The 25,280-nt window shown below is 39.4% G+C and overlaps 1 protein-coding gene, 1 long non-coding RNA gene and 1 pseudogene across 3 annotated transcripts in view; 1 reads left to right on the forward strand and 2 right to left on the reverse strand.

Annotated features, from left to right (window-relative positions):
* PRORP (protein only RNase P catalytic subunit) overlaps positions 1–25,280 on the forward strand; it is a 122,190-nt gene that overhangs the window by 87,857 nt on the left and 9,053 nt on the right. The gene's annotated exons all lie outside the window — the stretch shown is intronic.
* LOC111096992 overlaps positions 1–25,280 on the reverse strand; it is a 75,537-nt gene that overhangs the window by 24,666 nt on the left and 25,591 nt on the right. The window lies entirely within an intron of this gene.
* Positions 5,950–7,342, reverse strand: LOC100686876 (annotated as a pseudogene).

The raw sequence follows: 25,280 nt of genomic DNA on the forward strand, positions 1-25,280 counted from the left end.
ATTAGGCTCCATGCTCACTGAGGAGTCTGCTCAAGATTCTCTCTCTCTCTCCCTTTCCCTCTACCCCTCCCCCATGCATGCTTTCTCTCTGTTTCTTAAAATAAATAAATCTTAAAAAAAAAAAAAAGACACCACAGAAACTCCACAGAAATAGCTATAGCCCATGTCTCCACAGAAATAGCTATAGCCCATGTCCATAGAAATTATATATATATTTATGGGATAAAGATGATAGAGAATTTTAAGGAAACAGAATTTTAGGTCTTGTTGAAGACTGATCAATAGAACAGAATGAAAATCAAGTATACATAAGGAATACATATTACCTATTTTGTATACATGCATATATGCTAAAGTTCAGAATATAGTCAGTAGACATTAATTGACTGGTTAATCTTTATGAACTCTATTTCTTTAACTTTGATAATAAAAAATAGCTAACACTATGGTAGCATATAACAATTTAGAGATCACTTCTGCAGTGTTTATATTACTTGATCATGTGTTCAAGAATTTGTTTGGGGGAGGGTTCATATTTTAGTGAAAATCCTCTTTTCTTCTGACTTCCACCTCCTTGTATGGTTATGGACACGTAGATACTTCTGATTTAAAAAGAAAAAAAAAAAGCAGTTGAGGGACACCTGGGTGGCTCAGCGGTTGAGCATTTGCCTTTGGCTCAGGTCATGATGCCAGGATCCAGGGACTGAATCAAGCATCAGGCTCCCCATGGAGAGCCTGCTTCTCCCTCTGCCTGTGTCTCTGCCTCTCTCTGTGTGCCTCTCATGAATAAATAAATAAAATCTTTTAAAAAAGAAAAAAGCAATTAAGTGAACTTTTCTTGACATACTTAGCCTGTTAACTAAGAAGAAAATCTCCCATCTATGCTATAAAATGGTCTTTCCACCCTTCATTACATAATTTTTGCTTGACCCTTCATAAGTCCTTGAGCAAAATAAAACTTGGCAAGACAGTTCAAAACTGGCTCTATCATCCCTTCTTTCTCCTCCTTTGTAACAGGTAAGAATTCCTTTCCAAGTTTCTGGATTTTTTACTTGGTCTGTTTCTTCCAGTTGTAAGGAATCCTTTCCTAACATATACTTCCCCTCTGCTCTCAAACTTCCATTTCCCCTTTTCTTTCATTCATTAGCACATTCACTCATGCAGCACATTTTAATTGATCATCTGAAACATCAGGCCCTGTTCTTTGTGCCAGGGATACTGTGATCAAAACAGAAAAAACTCCCTGCCCTCTTGGAGCTCAAATTGTTTTTAATATATATGTGCCATCAGGGGTGCCCCTCACATTTTGGTCTGTGAATGTTGCCCTAGAGTCGTTCAGTGCACAGCCACCTCAATTCCACATGGTGGCCTTGTCTACTAAGCTTAATTTGGATGTTTGTCAAAATTAATTTCCTATAATAAAGTCAGTTGCCACATTCCATTGTTGCCAGAGAGCAACCCTTTGCTTTAAGGAAAGCATGCAGTCATCTCCATGGGGGTGGAAGAAGATTTTGTGGAGAAACCAACCTTTGTCTTTCTTTGTCTGTCTTTTAACACAGACTAACTGTGTTAAAGCTGCTCTAAAATTCACTTACCACTTTTTTCTTCACCTAAAGTAGTAATTGGAGGATATTTTTAGTTGCCTTTAAGGAGTTCTCTAATTATTTTCTTTCTTCCTTTCTTCCTTTCCTCCCTCCCTCCCTCCATTCTTTCTTTTTTTCTTTCTTTTTGTACAGCAAAACATGGGACTTTTTTTCTAGTTTTCTTTCCCTCTCAATCATCACAGCATCTTTTTTTTTCTTTTTCTTTTTTTCTGAGCTATGTAGTGATTCTTCTACCTTGATTTGTGATCAGTAAATGACCACAGAAGTCTGTGCCCTGAAATGTGAAGACAAAGTTGCATTTCTTGTATTTATTAGGGAGAGATATTTGGAAATAGAATTGCATTGGATTCCGTTTTACTATTATCTTGCCTTGTGAGTCTGGACAGTTCTAAATTCTTTAAACCTTAGGTTTTCCTTGTAATCAACATATGAAGCTGAGCATACTTATTGATAATTTCACACACACATGCCTCCCCCTCCCTGAAATAACTCTGAATTTATCTAAGAAAGCTATAATGTCAAGACTCATTACTAGAACAAACTGTGTATTTGAAGAATAATTCTTTGTGCATGTAGGGTTGGAAACATTGAGAAGTGTGTTTGCACATCTATTATAGTTAGAATCAGATGGAAAGGTTTAGAGATTGTGCAATTAGAGAATGTTTTCTACCCACAAATTCCCTAGTTGTGTGCTTCATATTCATTAACAGGCCCAAGGATGCTTGAGCTCAAATCTACTTTGGAAACTAATTTTCCTAAATATTTTGTTTCCTAGATCTTTGCTAAAATGATCAACAGCATCAGGTATCAGTTCCATCAAAACTTTACTCCATGAAGTGGCTTGTTTGTCCTGTGATCTTTTCCATGTCCAGCATCCTACAGCTCCCATCTCTGTTGCAAATTGCATCCTTTGAAGACCAGTAAGGGACCTCTATTTCAAATAACTCAGGGACATATGCTAATCATGTGTAAGACATGAGGGCTCCCCGGCCTCACTTCCCTCTTGGCATTTTATTTGCTTCATTCTTTTTTAGACTTCAGACAAGATTAGCTCTCTCAAATCCCTTTCCTCTTTCAATTCTTGTTCCCTATTTTTAGTATTTCATAACTGAATGTCTTTACCTGGGGCAGGCAGCTTTCCATCATCTTCACCGCTTAATTGAAATGACACTCTTCAGTGTTACCAGTGACTACTGGGGGGCATTGGGAGCTGGTATTTGTTCAGTATGTTCAGTGGAGCAAGCAGAAGGTGCCTGTGTGAGACACTTAAATGCAGCATCTCATTTAATTTCCACAACAGTTCCACAGATAGTGGTATTTCTTTCTTAAGGATGAAGGAACTATGGCTCAGAAAGGGTTAAGTAACTTGTCTCATAGCTAGTAGGTGGTAAAGTCACAGAATTAGATACACTTCCTTCCAAAACCCATATTCTTTCATCTGTAACAGATCTATTTATCCCTTCCTTCTTGAAATACTACTCTGGGCTCTTTGTGTCATGCTTTTTTGATTCTTTGGATCTCCATTGCTTTTTTTGTTGTTGTTAAGATTTATTTATTTATTTGTTTATTTGAGAGAGAGAGAAAACAAGTGGAGGGAGGGGCAGAGGGAGTGGGAGAAAGAATCCTCAAGCAGACTCCTTGCTGAGCATGGAGCCTGATGTGGCGCTCGATCCCAGGATCTTGAGATCATGACCTGAGCTGAAATCAAGAGTTAGATGTTTAACGACTGAGCTGCCCAGGCACCCCTGGATCTCCCTTGCTTTAATCAGTAACTCATACAGCTGGCTTGCTCTAGCTTCTCTCTTCCTCATCTAAATTTCTCAAAAGACTGGTATACAATTTATTTCTTGCTACCCATTTACTCCCTAACCCCTAAGGGATGGCTTACCCCCATCACTTCATTGAAACTGTTCCCACTTGGGCCATTGTAATTTCCTAATTGCCAATTCCAGTGGACATATTTTAGTCCTTGTAGTAGTCTGTTTGAGCTGCTGTAGTAATACCATAAATTGATAAATAGCAAACATTTATTTCTCACAGTTCTGGATGCTGAGAAGTCAAGTTAATGTTACTGCAGATTCAGTGTCTAGTGAGGGTCTGACTCTGTGTTCATAGATAGCCATCTTTTCACTGTGTCCTCAAATGGCAGAAGGGGAAAGGAGATCTCTCTAGCCTCTTTTAGAAGGGTACTAATCCCATTCAGGAGGGACCTGCCCTCATAACCTAATCACCTCCCATCTCCAAATAATATCACATGAAGAGTTAGGTTTCAACATGTGAATTTAGTAGGGAGATACAAATACTCAGACCTTTTCTCTTTTATTTGGTACTTTATTTTTTCTTCTTGAAACTGTGAATTCTGTGAGTCCATACTCATTCTTCTCCTTGTCCTCTGACCGTTCTTTGTCATCTCTTATTGAGCTCCTCTTCCCCCTTAAATGTTGATATTCTAAGGCTTCACCGTGATTGATCTCATCTACTTTGTGTGCTGTCAGGCTCCAAATCTATATCTCTACCTTAGACAAGTACTTCGAACTAAATATGTCCAAAACTGAACCTTTTCTCCTACGGATACGATTGTTCTTCAAGCCAACCAACCCAAAACCCTGGAAGTGATCTCTGACTTCTCCCTCTCTATAATCCTCAAATCCAGTCATTCAACAAGTCTTGCCAATTTCACTTTCTAGTTATTTCTCAAATCAGTTCTCTTCCTTCCCTCTATTCCATAGCCTTCTTTAAAAAAAAAAAAAAAAAAGATTTTATTTATTAGAAAGAGAGACAGTGCAGGGGGAGGGGCAAAGGGCAAGAGAGAAGCAGGGCAGGGCAGAGCTTGATCCCAGGGCACTGGGATCCGGACCTGAGTGGAAGGCAAATGCCCAACCCACTGAGCCACCCAGGTGCAACCCCAGGATGGATCTTCATAAGGTCAACCTGTGTAGGCCCCAATGGTCCAGTTAAAAGAGAAGGCTGCCTCTTTTAGAACATGTTTGCTCCCTGTCCTTCTACTTTAGTTACATACACATTTCCTGCTGAGGCTCTAGGGAGGAGCTGGCAAATTTACTTCCTGAGAATTATAATGTTTCGTGTTTTTTGCAACATTATACAGTCTTCAGATCATTATTAGCATCTGCTTAAATATCTACCATATCCTCCTTGTGGTTTCTCATCTCCAGTTTTGTTTCTTTCAAGTTCATCCTATTTTACAGGCAGAAATGACCACGTAACTCTCAAGCTTAATTTACAGTTTAACCGTAGATTTACATTTGTTGTCTTGACCAGGGAGATATCTGAATATTTCAAAAGACTTATTTGGGGAAAAGATGTGAACTGTGTTAGTAAGTTTGTTCCCCTTTCCAGTGTAGTTTTTATCTTCTCAAACTTTAGATATAATACCTGCTTACTAAGTGGAACAAATCAAACTCTAAATATACAATGCACATAACCTTTTTCTCATTAACATTTTCTTTTTCTGCCTGTTTTATATGAAGGGATAGAAACTAAAACACACTAATGAAGTTAGACACTGTGCTTAAGTAACCCTATGAAGTAAGCGTTTCCATTTTACAAACTGAAGTACAATTAAATCATTTCCTGGAATAAATAGATATAAGAAACAGGTCCAGAATTCAAATGCCAATCTAACTCCAAAGTCCATGCTCTTCCCTCAAATGCTAACAATTTGTTATGTTGTTCTCTGTTACAATTTCCAAACCGTGTATCTAGCCCTCCCCTCACTAGGTAGCTCTGAATTTGTTCATGCCTACATGTTAGGATAGCCTACTAATCCCAGAAATTGGGATGAATCCCAGAAAGTGGGATGAATAGGAAAATGATAATAGAAAGCAATGTTGCAGGAAAAGTAACCTGGCAATGGTCCATGAGAAACCTGTTTGCAAAACCAACCAGCAGACCTAATGGCATCTTGAACTAAAGTGATGACAGTCAAACTAAGAAAGAAGAAATGAATGTACTTAAATCAAGGAAGTTAAGACTCTTTGAAAATAAATATGTCTACTCTATTTTAATGAAAACAATTCTCTTAACATCTTAATCATTTAAGGTCTGTCAAACCTATATATTAACATATCACAATTTTGTGCTTTCATAGCCTAACAAAAACAATATGTAGTCTTTTTTTTTTTTACATGGCAAAATCAGAGCTTTTATATTTGAGTTTATTCTTCATTTAACTTTTAAAACATTACTATAGTTGAATATCAAAACAAAACAAAACAAAAAAAGAATATCAAAACAAAAACAATTGCAAGTAGTGAACTATTATTATAGTCCTTCACTTATTCACTACTGCATATAAAATGCCAACAGTGTTATTCACTGGCCCCCATTAAGAGGTCTGACACTGAACACCACCCCTAGGATGATGTTCACCATCCTCATATCCTTCTCCATTGTAATGGCGCCATTTTTCCTGATTGGGATCAAAGTCCACTAGTTCTACCTGGTTCATTTCATCAGTTCTTCTACTTCTTTCTCTCAAGTAGGAATTTTTCCAGCAAAGAAAGTTTATCAGAAGAGAGAAAGCCATTCTCAGGGAAGTTTACCTTAAATTCAATGATTAGGCGACCCTTCTCATGTGGTCAACGATAAATTGACAAGCCTTCATTTAGCACACACTTGATATCCCCATGCTTGACAATCTGACCTGGATGAGAGGTGATGACATTGGTTCAGTTGTCAAGAGTAGATACTGGCTTTTGAAAGCTGTGCAAGGCTTCAACCAGCTATATGTCCATACATATGAAAAGGTCTGCTCCTCATCAAGTAAAAATAACATGATCCTTCTGATCTAAAACAATGATAGTATTTCCTGGTTCCAGTCCTGGCTCTTGGTCTCCTTCACCATGGAACGTTATCTTCTGGCCATCTTTCATGCCTTTGTCAAAATGCACTTCTAGAATCTTCTCTTGTACTATCTTCTTTCCATTGCAGCTTTTACATCTATCTTTATGACTGATCCATTCCCCAGGTCCTGGCACTCCATTCACACAGATTGAATTTGCTGAACCATTCCAGGTCCTATCTGATGAATTCTTTTTTTTTTTAAGATTTTTTATTTATTTATTCATGAGAGACAGAGAAGAGAGAGAGAGAGAGAGAGAGAGACAGGCAGAGGGAGAAGCAGGCTCCATGCAGGGAGCCCAATGTGGGACTCAATCCTGGGACTCCAGGATCAGGCCCTGGGCTGAAGGCAGGTGCTAAACCGCTGAGCCACCCAGGAGGATCCCCTACCTGATTAATTCTTATTTGCATTCCAGTACCTCAGCAATTGGGACAACATTCAACTGCTCCTTTCTTACTACCTAGGCCTTCACATTTATCACAGATCAGTTTCTTTTGCAGAGCTAGTTTTCTTGTTGTACCATCATATAAATCTTCTAAGGTTACTGAGAGCTAATGCACATTTATACCTCTCCTTTCTCTCTGCATCCTTCCTCCTCCTCCAAAAAACATATCAAACATGTCTGTGGGGGAGCCAAAACCACCACCAGCTCCACCTTCTTTAATTGCCTGTTCTCCTTTGTCATATTAATTCTCTTTTCTTTGCATCAGAGAGTACTTCATAAGCTTGAGAAATCTGTTTAAACTTCTCTCCTTCATTTGGATTCTTATCAGGGTGGTACTTCAAGGCCACTTTCCTGTAAGCCTTTTTCAATTCCTCCTGGGTGGCATTGGGTTTGACCCCCCAAAACATCATAGTAAGTGGTTTCTTTGATCATTTTCTACAGCCCCTGAGAGGGCTGAGGCCCGTGTCGGGGGAGTGGGAAGGAGCGCATTGCTGGGCACAGCTCCGGCAGCCAAGCTTCTCTCTGTCTCACCAAAGGTTCTGGAAATTTCCCCAATATGTATTCTTTTAAAACGTACTGAGTCCTTTTATAGATATTATCTGATTTTATTCTCACATGTTTCTTTGGCGTAAGTAGTTGTATTTTTGTCATGTTACATATGAGGAAACTGGCTCAGAAGCTAAGTGACTTGCCCAGGGGTTAACAGCTCTCTAGTACTACACTGAATCCACAGTCTGTGCTTTTTTTTTTTTTTTTTTTTTTTTCAGAAATGTCGTTTCCCTGAAAACAAACAATTTTTTTTTCAAATCAAATGATCACATTCTCAGCGTCTAAATACCAGCTTAGCAGCATATTATGAGTTGGTTAGATCAGGCATTGAGTAGATGAAGAACAGAAACAGATGATCTGATTCATGCCATGGGCTGAATTGTATACCCCTGCCAAATTCACGTGTTGAAGCCCGAACCACCAATGTTTAGGTTTAGATGAGGTCATGGTGGAGGGGTCCTCACGGGGAGATTAGTGTGCTTATGAGAAGAGGAAGAGACAGAGTTCTCTCTCTCTGCCATGCCAAGGACACAGTGAAAAAGCAGCTCTTTGCAGGCCAGGAAGAAACCCATTACCAGAACTTGACCACACTGACATCCTGATCTCAGACTTCCCAGCCTCCAGAACTGTGAGAAATACACTTCTGTTGTTTAAGCCACCCAGTCTATGATCTTTTGTTATGGCAACCGAAGCGGATTAGGATAGTTCATAAAATTATTTTCTTGTGATGACTCCCAACTGCAGTATTTTGTAGAATTAGATACTTGCCTGGTCTACATCTTACAAGCAGGATTCTTGTTCCCTTTGACAGGTGGCAGATACTAGGCACGTTTTTTATTCTGCATTTCATACATTTCCAGTAAATGAAGCCATACTATTGCTATGTCAACTCACATTCATATGGCATGTCACATTCAAACAAGTTTCTCATTCACATGAATTATCCTGCCTTGTCTACCTATGGAAAATCAAGGGCCTTCTGCTCTGTTCTCTATTTAAAAACTTAGAAAAAAAAATTAGAAAAGTTATAAAATCTTTAAAAAAAAAAAAAAAGGGGGCAGCCCCGGTGGCTTCACACAGGCAGAGGGAGAAGCAGGCTCCATGCACTGGGAGCCCGACGTGGGATTCGATCCCGGGTCTCCAGGATCGCGCCCTGGGCCAAAGGCAGGCGCCAAACCACTGCGCCACCCAGGGATCCCTCTTAGTAATTTTCTATTAGGTTATTTGTAAAAATTAATATCTTCACCTATAGTATGAATATAATTTTGATGAAATCTTAAAGTCCCACTTCTAGGCTAGGTGTATATATTTACAAAGTAGGATAAAATACCTTACAAATTATATTTTTTATGTTAGATTTTTAAAATTATGAACATTTAAAAAAATCTCTTACTATCTTCAAAAATATTGACAATTATGGCTATACTATTAGTGCAAGAAATTATTAATTTGGAAATCGAATGTACTGCCTCACATACTTGGGGGTTTTTAGTTTTAGTTTTTTGGTTTGTTTTTAGACACATAGCAGTGTGAAGGTATTTCATATTGAATGAAAATAAAGGAAGACTTTGACCTCCCATGCCATATCCTTCTTTTTTGTCAAATCCTCCCTCAGAGGAATCTTTAGAAAAGACTGGGTGCATCAGAGAGATCCAGATCAGAATTCTGTGCTATCATGTGCTAGTGAGGTCATCTTGGGCAAATAACTTCATTGCTTAGTTAACACTCTAAAACCAAACTTTCTGTCCCTTCCCCTCTCAGACCTAGTCTTCTTTCTGTATCCTCTATTTGGTTTGCCAGTACCACTCTCCATCCAGTTATCTAAGCCAGCAATTCCAGGTTTTTCTACCTTTTTATTGTCCACTAAGTTAACAAATCCTGCCAATATCGCCTCCTAAATTAACCCTTCCAGTCCTGCACTAATATGGTAGCCATGAGCCAGTGGGGCTGTTGACCACTTGCGATGTGGCTGACCATATTGAGAATTGCTGTAAGTGTGAAATACACACCAGATTTTTAAGATTTAGTATAAAAAAGGGATAGATACTATAGTGAGTTTTACATTAATTTCATATTGAAATAATATTTTTGGTATTGTGGGTTAAGTAAAATATATTACTAATATTTATCTCGTGTTTATTTTTGTTTTTTAATGTTGCTACCAAACTTTTATTTGTGGCTTATGTTCTATTTCACAAGGCCAGTACTTCTCTTGTTTACTTTGTCCTATGTTAGTTAGACTCTTCATCTCTCACTACTGTCAAAGTCTAGTAACGGACCTCCCTACATTCTGAAGCTCAGTGAGAATGCTCTTTCTGAAATGAACATCTGAAAGTATCACTGCTCTGCTACTATAGCTCTTCAGAGGCTTGTCATCACATAAACCCAAGGTACTGGGCAGTGCACAGTCTTGATTGTTTGACTTCTGTGTCCCTTTCAGCCTCTCACCTTCTCAGCACCTCCTTCCCCCTACCCTGCACTATACGCTCCAGCAGTCCTCAAATTTCTGTCTTGCCCTAAACACATCATGCTGTTTCATTCATCTGTGCCTTTACATATCCAATTCTTTAATGTAGAATGCTCGCCCCCATACCTCCCCCATCTTACTGGGGAGTTGCATTTTAACCTTTAACAACTTTCCAGAGGCCCCTCTTTTCTCCCTCCCTTGTAGAGATTCTACCAAACCTTTATTTACTCCCGCTGAGCTCTGAGCTCCTTGAGGGTCGGGGCCATGTCTTATTCATCCTTATGTCCATCTGTGCTTGGGACAGTACCTGGAGCACAAGTTACATTCATTTGGTAAGTTTTTGTATTAGTTATGTTGCATTAAAATCATATATATTACAGTGATTTGTTTACATGTCTGTCTCCCTGCTATGGAGTGAACTCTTGGAAGAAAAGAAGTGAATTTTATTGATACATAAAAATCCAAATATCCCAGCACCTCAAGTAGTGCCTGTGAGAGTGGACGCCATATTTGTTCAATTGAATTAAATAAATTCAGGTAGGACCTACTCTGAAATCTGCTGACTTTCAGGCTCAATCATTCAGAGGGCTATTGACTTGGAAGATCCCTAGGAATCCTTTTTTATCTTTAGTTTTTGGGATTATTTTGTGTGCTATTATTACTGTTTTTCCCTTCAGGTTTATTGAGATATAATTAACATAGAACATTGTGTAAGTTTGAAGTGTATAGCATAATGATTTTATATATATACATGTTCATATGTTTATGTATATATTTGATATATACATAGTGAAATGCTTACCACACAAAATTTAGTGAACATTTCCATCACCTCACATAGATATAATTTTTTTCTTGTGATGAAAACTTTTAAAATCTACTCTTCTAGCAACTTTCAGATATATAATACAGTATTGTTAACTGAGGTCACCATGCTGTACATTACATCCCCAGAACTTATGTACCTTATAAACTGCAAGTTTATACCTTTTGACAACCTTCATCCATTTCCCCCACCTTCTTGTTGCTGTTTTTTTTAACCTTTAGATGTTTTTCATCCTATTTTATAAAGGTAGAATACATGTTGACTGGGGGGAAAAAAAGTCAAATAATATCAAATGATGGAAATTGAATATTCTCTCAGTCCTGCTTCCCAGAGGAAACCACTGATAAGAGTTAAGTGTGTGTCTTTCAAGACTGTTTTTACACATACACACATAATTATTTTTTTCAAAAATAATGTCACTGAGTACAAAGTTTTGTAAGTGTATTTCAACAGTCAGATTAGGGTCATGTTCCATGTCATAACTTTGTTCCTGGGCTGGGCAAAGTGCTGTTCTTAGCTGACTTATTTTACAATCCAGTGCGCAGTCCTCACACTGCTTGCAAAGAAGAAAGAGCTCCTATACCCACAGGGGTTGGAATATATGACCCTGCTGCAAGTAGAAAATATCTTTGGAGTCTTATTTGTTTTGTCTTAAAAGATGGTGTAGGGGCCCCTGGGTGACTCTGTCAATTAAGTGCCTGCCTTTGGCTCAGGTCATGATCCCAGGGTCCTGGGATGGAGCCCTGTGTCAGGGTCCCTGCTCAGCGGGGAGTCTGCTTCTCCCTCTCCCCATCTGCCCTTTCCCCACCTCATGTGTGCTCTCTCTTGCTCTCGCTCTCTCTCTCAAATAAATCAATTTAAAAATCCTTAAAGAAAAAGTTAGTATAGATCTTGCTTTTGAAGATACATCTCTGTTTTCAAATAAAAAACAAAGAAATCCTAAACAAACAAACAAACTTAAAGTAAAATTGTCAGTCCAGGAGGATATGCCTATTTGTCCTCTGGGCTTCAGGGTAGCCCCAATATATTGCCAAGTACTGTTTGTGTATACTCCAGTGTAAGAAATACAGTGTTAGGCTTTCAAATAAAAGTAGCTAGGGATTTCCCACAACTTAGGAAGGAGGGAGCAATAGATGGTACTGGAAAAATCATTTTCACAGTTAGCTACAGAATAAGGGACAGGATTAGGAAAGGAACATTTTGAAAAGAAAGGAGTTAGAATAGAGAGGTATTATTATAAGAGGGTTACTGATTAAGAGAATGGGTTTGAGGTTAGAATTAACATAGGTTTGAAACCTGGCTCTGCTGTTTACTGGCCTGTGACCTTGAACTATTTCTTTAACCTTACTGAGCATCAGTTACCTCATTTGTAAAAGGGCATTAGGAATAGGATAGCAATAATGGTGCCAAAATCATAGGACATCTATGAGGATGAAATGATGATGTATATAAAGACATTTAAAGTGCTTCTGACCTGTCAGAATTGCTCAATAAATTATAGCTAAAGGGGGGAAAGTAGAAGATTCTTCTTTTTAGTTTACATGAATTTTTAACCTATATCTTGGAAAAAGAGCCTCAGATAGGTCTTCTATCAAGAACCAACTCAGTCCACCCATATCTCTGCCTTGATGAGAGAATAATGAGCACACTTGTCTCATTTAATATCTAATTCCTCCTCTCACACCTCTCCCTCAAATCACATCCTCATTATTACTTCCTGTCATTTCCAGTTTCTGTGCCCCCATTTCTGCTAAGAAAAGCAGAAGTGAGGGAAATATGAGGGTTTGGGGATTTCTAAAAACTGTTCCTAAGTTCTCGTTGTTACCTTATATTGAACTGTAGCTCTGTGAATATAACATTTGCTGGATCTTTTCTCTGGGAAACAAAGGAATTTCCCCATTAGCTTTGCATTTTAACTTTTTAGAGGATGAAAATTATTGTATTAGGCACATACAGTATGAGAGTTATGCAGATCCAAGAGTTCATTACATCAAAGAAATTCTCTGTTGTTTTATTTTTCACTCTGCATTGTGCAAATGGGGAGACTCAGGCTGTTGACTTGCCTCAAGGGTGCAGGTACATTGCTGACCCTGAACTGCTAGTTGTTGTTGTTTAAGATTGTGTGTATAGGGATCCCTGGGTGGCACAGCGGTTTGGCGCCTGCCTTTGGCCCAGGGCGTGATCCTGGAGACCCGGGATCGAGTCCCACATCAGGCTCCCGGTGCATGGAGCCTGCTTCTCCCTCTGCCTGTGTCTCTGCCTCTCTCTCTCTCTGTGACTATCATAAATAAATAAAAATTTAAAAAATATTAAAAAAAAAAAAAAAAAAAAAGATTGTGTGTATATATTTGAGAAAAAAGAGATTGTATGTGAGCAGGGAGGGGCAGAGGGAAGGGATTAAGAATCTCAAGCAGACTCCATACTAAGCCGGAGCCCCACTCAGAGCTTGATCCCAGGACCACAAGATCATGACCAGAGCCAAAACCAAGAGTCAGACACTCACCCAACTGAGCCATCCGGGCGCCCCCTGAACTGTTAGTTTTAAACATTTGAGGTTGCTCTTTTGTACCTCAAAAATGATAGAATATGAAGACCTTCATATGATTCATATTACAAAGCCTTTGTGTGCATGTGTGTGTAACATATCATAAAGAACACTTTAAGCGTAGATATATAGTGTACACAATAATGATAAAACTAACTCTCCTGTGCCTACCAGTCAAATTAAGCTGCTGTCTGTGTGCCCTAACTTATTTTTCTTCCTCCTACTAACCTCTTCTTCCCCCATGCCCATAGCCTGAGTATGGTGTAAATAATTTCCTTGCTTTTCTCTATTTAGGTTTGAAAAACTGAATAGCAAGTTCAACCCTAGCTGTGTAAGGAAAGAGCAGTATTGCCACTATTAGATGACAAGTCCCCAGAGAAGGTGAACAGAATCTTTGGTTCATGGCTTCTCTGAGCTTGTAAGAGCCCTTTCTGGGGAAGTAAAGGCTTAAGGTTATGCACAAGCATTAGGAAACAGAGGTTTTACCTCAGTGAGGGCATCTGGCAGAGTTGTAGTTTGGATCAGTTTCACAGCATTTGACAGAAATATGGTCAAACACAACAGGCTGCTGTTTACTACCTCTAAACTCGCGTGGCTTTCCTCCAGATTTTAGGAGTAGATCAAAACAAAAGCTTCATGCATTTTCAGTAAAATGCAAGTCTTCACTGCAGCAGGGCATGGAGTGGGAGTATAGTAACTCCAGACCATGGTTAAGACAGTATAAGATCATGCAGGCATTCTATGCTTAAATAAAAATGATGATGTGATGGCAGTGGGGATCGTGGTGATGACTGTCCCAGTGTGGCTCTCGCTTGAGTCACTTTCCAATCTGGATTGTTTGCCCTCCGAATCTGATACACAGCCATTATCCTGGAATCTCTCTTCATCATCATCCTCCACTTCCCACTGTTTCCTGTCTTCCTCTTTCTTGGGCTAGTGTCTTTAGTGGAAAACATTCTCCAGGAGCTTCTTAAGGAAGGATGCCTGGGAGGTAAAATTTCGGAGCGCTTTCATGTCTAAAAATGTCTTTATATTATTCTTATATCTGAAGAGTGGCTGAAAATAGATCTCTAGGTTAGAAATAACATTGCTTTGTTTCCAATGTTGGAAATCTGAAAACTTCTTTTTAAACTTTTTTTGCATTTATTTTATGCAGAATTTACTCCTGGGCCGTAAGTTTTTGTTTCCTCTAGGATATCTTTTTCTTCTGTGTAACATCCTCTTCTGGCTTAGGGACAGTCTGCTCTTTTTCAGTAAGGATGATCTCAGTATGGCAAGGAGAGCTCACATATGGGTGAATCTGCCCATGAACCCTGTAAATTCTACACCGCATGTTGGGGGTTTTGTTCACCTGGATGTGCTCAATGACACAGAGACAGAGAACCTACATCTAGACCCTTAAGTTCAGCATTACCCTCTGCATTTTTAAGCATGTGCAGCAGAAATTCAGCACTCTTTTTGGGCCACCGACCCTATCTATATCCAGCTCCACTTTTTGGCCTAGACACACCTACCAACTCCACCATTGTAGCGACAGAATGGTACACATTGCTTCTGCAAAGTGACATTCTTCAGATACTTGGTGGCTTTTCAGATATGCATCCTCTTGATGGCCTGGGCAATTTCACATGTGTTCTTAAAGGAAACATGAAGATTGAACCTCTTGATTTGCATGATTTTGTAGGGTTTTCTGAGTCATGTAAGTAGCAAACCATTTTCAGAGATCATCTCAGGCTGCTTATGGGAAGAGTAGAAATCTGAAGACATTCTGATGCCTGATCTTTTCTGTATGATCTGTTTTTTTCTTTCTGGAAGCTTTTAGAATTATCTTTTTTATCTCCAGTATTCTAAGCTTTTATAGTAGTATGACTTGATATGGTCTGTTTTGCCATTCATTGAGTTGGGTATGCAATGGACTATTTCATTCTAAAAACTCACTATCTTTCTGTTTTGGGAAATGTTCTTTTATTTTCTGGTGACTCCTTCTCTCTGTTTTCCCTGTTTGTTCCCTCCTACCTTCCTCCCTCCCTTCTCCTCTCTCTCTCTCTCTCCCCACCTTGCCCCCTCCCCCTCTCTCTCTTATCCAGATGTTAGCTCTCCCAGGCTGGCCCTCCAAATTTCTTACTTTTTACCTCTTTTCTCCTTTTCTAGGAAGTTTTCTCAGTGTTCTACCCTCTGTTGATATATATTTTTTTTTTTTTTTAATTCATGGTAGCAGCCATGTTTACATGTTCCTAAGAGCCCTTCTTTATTTTCTTCCTTTAGAAAAAAAAGCATAGTGAATATATTGTCTCATGGAATTTTTTTTTTAAGATTTATTTTGAGAGAGAGTGTGCACATACATGTGCAGGGAGAGAGGCAGAGAGAAAGCATCTCAAGCAGACTCCCTGCTTAAAGGGAGCCCCACAGGGGCCTGATCTCATGACCTTGAGATTAAGAGTCAGAGGTTCAACCAACTGAACCACCCAAGTGCCCCATTATCTCATAGGATTATAATGATGGGTTTTTTTTTTTTAACATTTTGTTAATTTATTCATGAGAGACACACAGAGAGAGAGGCAGAGACACAGGCAGAGAGAGAAGCAGGCTCCTTGCAGGGAGCCTGATGTGGGACTTGATCCGAGGACCCCAGGATCATGCCCCGAGCCGAAGGCAGACGCTCAACCACTGAGCCACCCAGGTGTCCCTGATAATAGGTTTTTGTAGGGGTTTTGCCTTCTCCCTTTATAGTCTTTTTTGTTTGTTGGTTTTCCTTATTTGTTTTAGACTCTTCCATTTCACAGGCTCTCCACCCTGTGATAATTCTTTGCTATCTGCTTATGATTAAACATAATCTAACGATGATTACAAGCTCTAAGTGTGTAGGTGGGGTTATTGACTGTTGACTTCATGGTAGGGTGATCTGGGTCAGCCATTTGTTGGGGAATTCCCAGTCAGTATCTCTAGGGTTTTTTTTTTCCTTTGCCCTGGTCAGATCCCCAAAGGAGAGTTTCCAGTCTCTTAACTGCAGGGCAAAGGCCTTACTACTGCCAGTGTTTCTGAGAGCAAGTAAGGAAACAGGTCTGAGTTTCTCTAGGTTCTAATTTCAATATGCATATATTCACATAATCCTTATTTTCAGTATGGTATGCACGCTGTCACATGTGCTTGTTACGCCAGTGTAGAGATCCTTTGATTTACCACATCCACGTAATGAACCTTCAGACTTCCTATCCCCACCTCAGCAGAAGCAATATGGATGTGGGGTGAGAGGGAAAATTTAAGAATCTGATGCTGCTTTAACAGCTTTTACCAGTTCTCCTGAGTTAGAACATATACTTCCATTTAGCCTGCCACCTTTGCTTTTAGTTCTGGAGAAATTAGGTTGGTTCTTAGCTTATCCCTCTTTAAGTTTGACTTTGTTGGATCTGCAAGGTTAGTTGCCACCTGTCCATCTCTTTCCACCTTCCAAATTTTATTTCTGTTATCTCCTCTCTTGTTCTCCAAGTTCTTGTGGGTTTGTCATTTTAGAAGGTTGTATATTACAGTTTTACTGGGATTTCAAGTGGGATTAATATCAGATGCATGTATTCCTTTTGTCTTCTTAACCTGAAAGCTTATGTTCTGCTCTTAACAAGTGCTGACAGAGAGATTAACATAAAAATCACCCAAGTCTGTGATAATACCAAAAGAATCTCTTTCTTTTTTTTTTTTCAGTTTTTTTTTTAAGATTTTATTTATTTATTCATGAGAGACACAGAGAGAGAGAAAGGCAGAGACATAGGCAGAGGGAGAAGCAGGCTCCGTGCAGAGAGCCTGACGTGGGACTCGATCCTGAGTCTCCAGGATCATGCCCTGGACTGAGGCAGCGCTAAACCGCTGAGCCACCCGGGCTGCCCCATTTTTTTTTTTCAGTTTTGATTCTCTTTCCTTTTTAGTTTTTTTCGGGGAGATGGGGTGGTGGTGGATGGATACAGTGAGGTTTGGGAGGTCTAAATGTACTAATCCAGCCTGTACTGTCTAATAATATCTAGTATTATTCAGTTCTTTTCCATATACTTTGTAGCTACGTTAATCCTCATAATAATCCAGTTTGTATCTCCATTCTACCAATGATGAAACAGAGGCCCAAAGAGGAAATGTAAACTTCCCAAAGTCACACAGTTCTGACATAGTGGAACCAGAATTTGAATCCAGGTAGCCTGATATCAAAGCTTGTTGCTTTAATTACTATACTATCAAATACTAGGTATAAATTGGAAAAGTCTCTTTTATGCCTTTTATGTTTAGTTTCTTTTATGTTCAGTTTCATTTACTATATAAGCCTCTCTTACTGCAGAAGTGTATAACTGACATGAAGCATCTATACAAGGGGTCTTTTTATATTCTTAGGTCTTTTGTATATTTTGAACTGACAGGATTACTCCAGAAAACAAAATCAATAGCCAAAGTGTACAGTTGTATGTGGCTCGTACTAAAACAGAAGCTATATGAATCAGTGCGGCCATGGAAAGGCTACACAAATTTTCAAGCCTCCACAGCCCCCTCATCTTATTCTTTCTCTTCTAGTTATTAAAGAGTGTCTATGATCCTGAAAGTATTTACATACTTTCCCAGTGTGAGCAGATTATTCCCTGTACATGAACTGGAACCCTGGTGGAAATTTTTAATAAATTTTTGAAAATGGAAATTAAAATGCATCAGAGTAAGTTAATTTAATCTTCCTGAAATTAGTTTTCAATCTTCAAAATACTGTCCTTTTTTACCTCACAGTGATAAAGGAAACACAAATATAGAGAAATTAAAAAGACCAAAGAATGCATGTAAATGTTTGGAGAAAAGTCATACTATGAGTCAGGAGCCAATCTTCTGTCTTCTAGACAGTGCTGATTGTCAGCTAGATGGGGAAATCCATCTTGGCCAATTTTAATCATTCTCTAAAAGGCTGGACAACTGTGTGGGTGCTAATGGCATTGGAGAGACATGGTACGCAGGAAAAACATCCCACACTTGACAGGATGTTCCCAAGTCAGGAAGGGCATTTCTCTTCCTCCGTAGACTGTTTCATTGACTAAAGACAACATGAGATCATTGAAATCTCCCCAAAATACCAAAGACTGACGAAAGCAGGATATAGGACATGGTGAGTCTAATGTAAACCAGTGGGATCATTTACGACATCATAATAAAGTTGATAGTATTTTATGTATCTGCTTTCTTCCAAGAGACTTAAAGAGCTTTATAGAGTCAGTCAGTCATCAGATTTTTAAATCTTCGGTGTTCAGAGTACATGGTCCCAAGGATAGGAGTAGGACTCTGCTTCAGTCTCAGCATCTCCTCCCTGGAACTCCACTACCAGGCTTTTGAAGCTTCCACTTCTTGAGTACCACCCAGTGAAGTTTCCCTCCCCCTCCTCACCCCAGCTTCTGCTGCTTCTCTAAAACATTTCCTTTTTTCATCTTCTTCCAATTCATTTTCATCAAGTGTTAATCTGTGTCATATGTGGTATTTGGTTCCTGAACAGTTCTAGCAATAAAATGTCATTAATCTTATTTAAGTAAAGAATGATCTCTCTCTCTCTCTCTCTCTCTCATTCTGTGTAAGCAGCAACAGCTATTCTAGGTAGAACTAAGGCTAAGACCACACCAGTAAGTAGTTGGCAAATGAAAACGTGATGAGAAGCCTTGAGCCACAACTTTGATGGATTTCCTGCACTCCTTCCTTGGTGGCATTTTCAGAGGTGCACAGAAAAATACTGAATCTAGCAGTCACCTGAGGACTGTCTCTAGGGCAGGAATTCTCTTCCCTATACTTAGCTTGAGAGAATAATGAGAGTTACAAAGACAAAGAAGAGAATGAAACTGGGTATGAGCTTACCCACAGCTAGTAGGAACACAGAAACAAGTAGAAAACTCCATTGCTCTAGTGTAAGTTATGACTTGCCTTGTTTTTTTCTGCTGCAAACTTTGTGGAGAGCACAGTGTGTCAATTTATAACACTGTGTAGTCTTCTGAGTCTGAGAACATTGTCTCTATAGAGTTCATCAATCATTATATCTCTAAAGTTACTTCATGTTCTCTTGGGAACATGGGAAATAATTGTCAAAATTAATTAATGCACATGAAAGAAAAGGATCCAAAGAATCTTTATTCACTTTTCTTGCTTTCTCTTGTCTGCCTTTAACATAAACCCATTGTATCCTAAAACCCAGCCAAATTCAAATAGGAACCCTCCACCTCCCATCCATCCTAGTTCAAGCCTGGAGTTACCATGAGGTTGTCTTGAGTGAAGCAATAGCATAAAAAGTAGATGTGTATTTCCTGGCTTTAGTGTCCAAAAAAAAAAAAAAAAAAACTATGTAACTGATCTTAGAAATTGGTATTCTTTTATGTTGAAGCCAGATGTAGGCAGTTTGTGATTATTTTAAGAATTTCTGTTTCTTATGGAATTTTAAGTCTCTCCACTTAGAAATAATGGAAAATAATCTCTTTAACATCAACATTCTCTTTTTAAAGATTTTATTTGTTTATTTGAGAGAGAGAGAGAGCAGGCATGAGTTGGGAGGAGGGGTAGAGAGAGAGGGAGAAGAAGACTACCCACTGAACAGGGAGCCCAACGCAGGGTTCGATCCCAGGACCCTAAGATCATGACTTGAGCCTTAAGATATTAAGCCACCCAGGCACTCCTCAACATTCTATTTAAAATTAACCTGCTTTCCTTTTGCAGCTCAGGTGCTGAACTTAATAGCTGTGTATATGTATAAAGAGGAGACAGGTCAAGGACAAAATCACTTCACATCTTCCTCAGTGTGAGCACTATTTACATGGTTTCATCTGAGAAAAATGAGGCCTCCAAAAACTTAGACCACTCAAGTACACAATGCCTTGTTCCTCAAACACCCCATCTGATCACTGTTTGCACCTATAACAGCTACTGACCGTTTTCAGAGAGAACAATTGCTACTTTAATCAAGCTCCTCTTCTGCATCAGGTCCTTTAAAGAAAACTGTCCACAGCTAAATGTAGGAATCTTTGGCCTTCCCATTTCACACCTCGAATACCAGCATCAGAAGCTGCCAGAGAATGACACAGGATGCCTTATTCACTGGGTACTGTGGGCTCTGACTAGCTGGATAGAATTGGGGAAGGAACTGCCCAGAGATAAGGCTAAGATAAGTAAATACAGCTTCTCCTCACTGTTCGACTGATGCATTAAAAGGAGAGAGATTGGACCGAAGAAGGTAGAGAGGTAGGTTGAGGAAGAGAACATACTTCAACACTAACCTGCAGCCTCCCAGGGCCACCTTACCAATTGGTTGGTTCCAGAAGTCATTAGAAAAGGGAGACATTGCCAGAGAGAGCATGCCCTGAAAGCCACATGGTTTTGAGATACTTTCTCCAATGAGCTTTTCATATAGGAATTGTATGTGGCTGTGATGTCATTTTACATTTTTGTTGATGACTTGACAGATAAATGTTCATAATACTGTTAAGGATAGTCGGGGAGAGGAAAGAGGAGAGGGGGAGGGTACCTTATTTCACATTTAAAACGTAAAGCAATCTGAGCAAATAAATAAAATAGGAATTTGGAATTCCTGACAAAGACCTGGATCCTGACTTAGATCCAAACCACAGATCCTATATTGATCTAAATTTGGAATGGTATCTTCAGTAGGATATAGGGAGAGTGATATTAGATGAGTGATGTTTTGATTATGGTTCCACCTGAAAGTGCCTTTTGACCAAATGTTAGTGTGGAACAAGGAATGATCATTACTCACACTGGCCTTCTTACTCAGCCAGGACGCTGAGTGCTGAAAATCTCCCTACTGTGCAGACTGCTGCTGCCTCTAGGCACTCCTGGCTTCCACCGTCTTCTGGGTCTTTACACTGATTGGCCTGATCTGTGCATCTACAACCGGCTTCCACTTCCAGCCGTACACCAGCTGCATCTCCTCCCTGCCTCTGCCCTTGAGCCTCCAGCTCCTCGCCACCACCACCCCTTTGCCAGTGACTCACACAGAAAATAGAAGCTGTTAGGAGGAGCCACCTCTTGTTTCGACATAACACACCACACACACACACCACAGTCAAACTAGTTTATCTCTGCTCAAATCCGCCTCTGTGCTAGAGTTCTCTCTCCCACCTCTTCTCTAGAGTCTCTTGCTGCTTTCTCCCAAAACCAGTTCCAGCAATCATCCCCTCTATGCCTGTACCTTCAGCCACTTTATCTGATCAGAATATGAATACTGTCAGGTTTCTTCCATCTTTAAAAAAAAAAAAATCAACCACCTACTCCCTTCATAACGAAGCTTCTGGAGGTTGGAAGTTTTGAAGAGGACATACGACACAGTTTCTGAAACGAAAAAGCGGAATTGATTGATATCTTTGGTGAGCAAAATAGAGCTATGCTCGTAAGACACAGTCTCTCCAGATAAAGCAAACTGTAACCATATGTAGTTTAGGAAACTGACTGAAATCTCACTCTTGTCACCATGGTATTGTCAAAGTGACTCCTCCAAGTTGCAGGCCGCACTTTGGTGTCTCTAAGCACTGATACTTAACCTCTCCTTTCTTCTAGAAATGCTTTTATAGTCTTTCTGAGAGACTTCTGTCTCTTGGTTTTGCTTTCATCTCTGGCCATTCCCCAAGTTTATATTAAATTCTTTTCTTATTCTTGTCTTCAAAAAGTAGTATTCCTCGTGTTTCATCCTCAGCTTTATTCCTTTCTAAGTCTGTATCCTTCCTGTGATACCTCATCTACTCCCTGATGGCTCCAAATCTTTATCTCTGGCCCAGACTCCTCTGCTAAATAGTGGAGTCAAAAAACTGGCTGCCCATTGGAAATCTCCCACCTGGGGATATCATGAGCTTTTCTTCTCATAGATCTTGTCTTGGTAGCATCATTTGTCCAGTTGTCCCAGTCTTCCTGGATTTTCCCTCTCTTCATATCCCACATGTGATCAATGATTAAGCCCGATCAGTTCTGCTTTTCTCCTGACTCTCAGAGGGCTCTCTTCTCTCCATCTTTACTACCAGGTCTCATCTCTTACTTGGATTACCACAGAAGCCCCCTACTTGATCTCCTTGTCTAGCTTTCTTGCAGTTTACAATTTTGGTCTCTAAATTGGTAGTCATGTCATGCTCCTGTTTTCAATCCTTTGTTTTCCCCCCATTGCTTTGAGGTGGGGAAAGATTCCATATCACAGCTTACACAAGGACCTTTGTGATCTGACCTCTACATTCATTTCCAGCATCATTTCTGGCATTCATCACTGTCGTCCCACACTTTGGCTTGAAACACATTTGACAGCTTGCAGTTTCTCGAATTCAGTGTACTTAATAGAGAGCTTCCACCTTCAACATGCTATTCCTTGTCCTTGGAAACTCCCATTCCTTGCCTGGATAATTCATCTGAAACTTCAGGTGTTTGCTTCCTCAGTGGAGACTTTCATGACCACCCTCCCCACCTCCAGTTTGATTTAAGTGTCCATCCTTTGTGCTCCCTCTCAGCAGTTAATAAATTATAATCATTTGACCGCAAATACCTGGAGGTTAGGGATAACTGTATCTTTAGATCTATATCTCCAGGAACCTCTCCTTATTGACTGACAGAGAAGTGCTCATTAATACTTGATGAATGGGGATCCCTGGGTGGCGCAGCGGTTTGGCGCCTGCCTTTGGCCCAGGGCGCGATCCTGGAGACCCGGGATCGAATCCCACGTCGGGCTCCCGGTGCATGGAGCCTGCTTCTCCCTCTGCCTGTGTCTCTGCCTCTCTCTCTCTCTCTCTCTCTCTGTGTGACTATCATAAATTAAAAAAAAATACTTGATGAATGGAGTTTTCACCTAATCAGAGCCACGGTTTTGAGTACACACATGTACACACATGCACATATACATACATAAGTGCACATCCAAGAAATCCTTGAATCTGATCAAGTGTTTAGATGCAGCTACCAATTTATAAGAAAAACAGACAACTGGAGAGTATGTTATATGGGGATGCAGTCAGCAAAATCTAAGTGTGGGAAATTCTGTCAGACAAACAGCTATGTTTCTTTAACTGCAATCAAGCAATTGCAATATATGAAGCTTTTTTAGATCCTGATTTTTTTGAAAACTGTTTAAAAAAACCATGACTCAAGGAACACTGTATATTTGATATTATGGAAGTGTTAAATTTTTAGACCTGATAATAGCGTTGTGCTTTTTTTTTAAAAGATTCCTTATGTCTAGATGTACGTACTGACATATTTACAGACGAAATGATCTGATGTTGGATTTGTTTCAAGATAATCTGAGAGGGAGAATAATCTGGGTGGGGATATAGATGAAATTGAATTGGCCATCAGGTGATAATTATTGAAGCTGATGACAGACACACAGCAGTTTATTATGCTATTTTACCTACTTTTGTTTATATTTTTAGATTTCAATAATAAAACTTTAATTGTTTTATTGAAATATACATAATGTAAAATTTATTTTAACCATTTTTTTGTAGTTTCTAGTTTTTATTTAAATTCCAGTTAACAAATAGTATAATATTAGTTTCAGGAGTAGAAGTTAATAATTCATCACTTACATTATAACCCACTGTTTTAACTGCTTTTAAGTATACAGTTCAATGGCATTAAGTACTTCACATTGTTGTACAGCTGTCATCACCATTCATCTCTAGAACCTTTTCACCTTCCCAAACTGAAATTCTGTATCCATTAAATAATATCTCCTCATTCCTCCCACTCCTACCCCTTGCAATTATTATATTTTCTTTCTCTATGAATTTGACTACTCTAGGTACATCATATAAGTGGAATCATACAATATTGGTTCTTTTGTGTCTGGTTTAATGCCTTAACATAATGTTAACATAAATGTCTTCTAGGTTTATCCATGTTGTAGCATGTATCAGAATGTTATTCCTTTTTAAGGCTGAATAATATTCTGCTTTATGCCTTTACACATTTTGTTGTCCAGCTGTTGTTAGACATTTGGGTTGCTTCCAAAACTTTTTCCAGACTGTATCTGATAATGAGTATTTTAATATAGGGTATACTAATTATAGGTATCCTGCTGAAGAACTGGCATGAAACTAATTTCTATAGACATCAGATCCCAAAGGCTTTTGAAGATCTACAGTCCACACAACCCAGGAAGTGCCAGACACTGCAGGCAGTGGGGTAACAAGTTAAGAATAGGGAAAGGAAGTTACACTTGCTGTTTAGGATTACTCAGAAAAGCTCTTGCTCTCATTGGCCTCTACCACCTCCTGGGCAGCTTTTCTACTGCCTGAGTATCCCTACGCAGTTATTTATAACACATGTAGCCATGCCAAATGTATTTTTACCCTAAGCTCAGGAACTACCTTTCAGCATTTTTATGCCAAAAATAAGTGTGTCGGGCAGCCTGGGTGGCTCAGTGGCTTAGCGCCGCCTTCAGCCCAGGGTGTGATCCTGGAGACATGAGATCAAGTCCCACGTCGGGCTCTCTTCATGGAGCCTGCTTCTCCCTCTGCCTGTGTCTCTGCCTCTCCCTCTCTCTCTCTCTCTCTCTCTCTGTCTCTCATGAATAAATAAAAATAAAAAATCTTTAAAAAAAAATAAGTGTGTCACTTACAAGTAAAAACAAAACAAAACAAAAACCTTTTATCTGTTCCTGCAGGAGATAAAGCAAATTAGAATGGAAGCTTAAACCAGAAAATGTTTGCATTAAATATTAGTCTGAAATCTGTTCTTACTCTTCTGGTTTTTGGAAAATTATCCTTTAGACATATTAAGGAGCAGTAGGGGGGTGAGGAGGGGGCAGTTAACCTTTAGGTACCCAGAGAAGTTCCGGAATCAATTTGGAATTTTAGATATTCTCTTAAAAGGAGCCAAACTATTTAGTGTGTTCCACTATGTGGCTCAGATTCTAGACTCCTTACATAAGCCCAGAACTGTTCCTATAAGCCCATAAACCCATTCATGGTTTCCCAAGTAAGAACAGTCCAGAGTGGGGATG

Source organism: Canis lupus, chromosome 8 (assembly GCF_011100685.1).
Source record: "Canis lupus familiaris isolate Mischka breed German Shepherd chromosome 8, alternate assembly UU_Cfam_GSD_1.0, whole genome shotgun sequence".
Lineage (NCBI taxonomy): Eukaryota > Metazoa > Chordata > Mammalia > Carnivora > Canidae > Canis > Canis lupus.